Here is a 3,678-nt window from a genome sequence, read left to right on the forward strand (position 1 = left end):
AGAACCGATATCCTCTTCCAAGAATAGACGACCTCTTCGATCAACTCCAGGGAGCCAACTACTTTTCTAAGATAGACCTTCGGTCAGGGTACCATCAGTTACGAGTCTAGGAGAATGATGTTCCCAAGACAGCTTTTAGGACTCGGTATGGATACTACGAGTTCGTAGTGATGCCCTTTGGTCTAACCAATGCACCGGCTGTGTTCATGGATCTGATGAACCGGGTGTGCCGTCCCTTCTTAGACAAATTCGTTATCGTGTTCATTGATGACATTCTAGTTTACTCCCGAAGCGAGGAAGACCACAAGCAACACTTGAGGCTAGTGTTGGAAACCCTTAGATCCGAAAAGTTATACGCGAAATTTTCCAAATGTGAATTATGGATACGGAAGGTAACTTTCCTTGGTCACGTGGTAAGCGAGGATGGTATTCATGTAGATCCTTCCAAGATTAAAGCGATAGAGAGTTGGTCGGCACCGAAAACACCCCCAGAAATTCGTCAATTCTTGGGTCTCGCCGGCTACTATCGACAATTCATTCAGAACTTTTCCAAAATCGCCAAACCTTTAACCACTCTAACACAGAAAGGTGTACCCTTTTGTTGGAGTGATAAACAAGAAACCGCATTCCAAAACATTAAAGAAAGCCTTATGCAGCGCGCCTGTCCTGTCTCTGCCCGAAGGGACAGAGGACTTCGTTGTCTACTGCGATGCGTCTTATCAAGGTTTAGGCTGTGTGCTTATGCAAAGAGGAAAGGTGATTGCCTATGCCTCTAGACAGCTGAAAGCACACGAGGTCAACTATACCACACATGACTTGGAACTAGGAGCAGTAATCTTCGCATTGAAGATTTGGAGACATTATCTCTACGGAACCAAGTGCACGATCTTCATTGATCACAAGAGTTTGCAACACATCTTTAATCAAAAAGACTTAAACATGAGGCAACGACGATGGGTAGATTTACTCAGTGATTATGAGTGCGAAATCCGTTACCACCCCGGCAAGGCCAATGTGGTAGCAGATGCCCTTAGCCGAAAGGATAGTGCAGACCACAAAGTGAGGAACCAGACGATGACCATCCATTCCAACTTACCCATGCAAATCCGAGAAGCTCAGGGTACAACCCTCAAACCTGAGAACGTTTCAGATGAAGCCTTGAGAGGGATGGAAAAGAAACTTGAGATCAGAGGTGACGGAGTTCACTGTTTCATGAATGGAATCTGGATTCCCAAATCCGGTGGATTCAGGGAAACAGTCATGGAGGAAGCACACAGGACCAAATACTTTGTTCACCCGGGTTCGGACAAGATGTACCTGGATCTCAAGAAACAATACTGGTGGCCAAACATGAAAGCTGAGATAGCCACATTTGTGGGCAAGTGTCTGACTTGTGCCAAAGTCAAAGTCGAACATCAGAAGCCTTCAGGTCTGCTCCAACAACCCTAGATTCCCGAGTGGAAATGGGAGATGATTACCATGGACTTCATCACCAAACTACCCAAGTGTTCTAGTGGGTACGATACCATTTGGGTAATTGTCGATCGCTTGACAAAATCCGCTCACTTCATCCCGATCAAAGAATCATTCAAGATGGAGAGACTCGCACGAATCTACATTCAGGAGGTAGTACGTCTACACGGTGTACCTGTATCCATTATCTCTGATCGAGATAGTAGATTTACCTCCAGATTCTGGCAATCCCTTCAGAAAGCCCTTGGAACCAAACTAGATATGAGCACGGCGTATCATCCTCAGACCAATGGACAGAGTGAGAGAACAATCCAAACCCTGGAGGACATGCTTCGGGCATGTGTTATTGACTTTGGAAAGTCGTGGGATACACATCTATCCTTGATCAAGTTCTCGTACAACAACAGTTACCACACCAGCATTAGGGCTGCTCCGTTTGAAGCCCTATACGGTCGTAAGTGCAGATCCCCTTTGTGCTGGGCCGAGGTGGGGGATACATAGTTAGCCAGGAGTCGAGTCCTCGACAGTGCTCTCACTGGTCCTGAAATCATCTGCGAAACCACCAAAAAGATCATTCAAATCCATAACCGACTGAAAGCCTCACGTGATCGTCAAAAGAGTTACGCTGATAATCGTCGGAAACCACTAGAATTCCAGGTTGGAGATCGTATCCTGTTAAAAGTCTCGCCCTTGAAAGGCACTGTACGCTTTGGTAAGCGTGGGAAACTTAATCCGAGGTACATTGGACCCTTTGAAATCCTCTCCAGGATCGGTCCAGTTGCCTATAAACTTCATTTACCTCACGAACTCAGTAACATTCATCCTATCTTCCATGTTTCAAATCTCAAAAAGTGCCTATCCGATGAAACCCTAACAATTCCCTTAGACGAGATCGAGATCAATGAAAACCTCAACTTTGTGGAGGAACCGATCGAAATCATGGATCGAGAAGTCAAACGTACAAAACAAAGTCGCATCCCGTTAGTGAAGGTTCGCTGGAATGCCAAGCGGGGACCGGAATTCACTTGGGAACGGGAAGATTCAATGAAACAGAAGTATCCACAACTCTTTTCTTATCCATGATTTGTGTCTTGTCTTATGTTCTAAACTTGAATTTCGGGACGAAATTCCCTTTAATGGGAGGATAATGTAACAACCCAAAATTTCCATATCATTTACTGTAATTCCTTCATAGTACAATTCGCGCAACCGATCGTCGTTCCGATTTCGATTTCTGACCTTCCGTTTAAATTAAGTCATTATCTGATACACATTTAAAAAGACTTAATGGGTGTCTTAATACATTTATAAATCATTTTAACACCCAACTTTAGTGATCGGAATATTACTAGAAATTACCGTGTCGGGTTACGGTAACTTAATCGGGTACGACCAAAAGCCTCGTCTAACACCGGTATCGGGTAGAATTCTACCGTGTCCAAAACTTAAACACTATATAAATGTGTTTAAGACTTCATTTGAAGCCTTTGGCCAATTTCTCACTAAACTCTTACAACCTCTCTCCTCAAGCTAGAATTAAGATCCAAATCTCAAGTTTAAGGCTTCAAATCTTTAAGGTAACCTCCCTAACATGTTATTCAACACCTTTAGACTTCAAATTGATGTATTAATTGAGTTTTAGGACCAAGAACATGAGTTTACAGCCAAGGAGCAAGCTTGGGCCGTAAACTCCATTAAATGGGGTTTTAAGCCCTCAAACTCCCTCCTAAACTCAATTGGACTTTAGATATGGCTATGGGACTTCAAGATATGAACTTAGAACATTTGAAACTTTGATTTTGAGCCATTTGAAGGAGTTTATGGCCAAGGCATAAGCTTAGGCCGTAAACTCATGTAAAAGGGGTTTTTCATGCCCTAAAACCCTTCCAAATCAATACTATGGCTTAGATATGAATTATAGGACCTTGGTTTAAGAATTTGGACACTTGAAACATGAAATTTGGGGGACTTATGTGATTTTACGGCCAAGGTGAGTGCTTGGGCCGTAAACTCCCCAAAACTTGACATAAATCCAATTCTAAGGTGTTAGAAAGCCATCCAACACCACCAAAAGCCGTGGAATAAATCAAGGGACCAACCAAAAATACTTTAAGGGACTTAATCACATCATTTGTGGGATTTCTAAGAGTTTACAGCCAAGGCTTGTTCTTGGGCCGTAAACTCCAACATTTTTGGTGTTAGAAT

This window comes from Lactuca saligna, chromosome 3, assembly GCF_052625555.1.
Source record: "Lactuca saligna cultivar CGN05327 chromosome 3, ASM5262555v1, whole genome shotgun sequence".
NCBI lineage: Eukaryota > Viridiplantae > Streptophyta > Magnoliopsida > Asterales > Asteraceae > Lactuca > Lactuca saligna.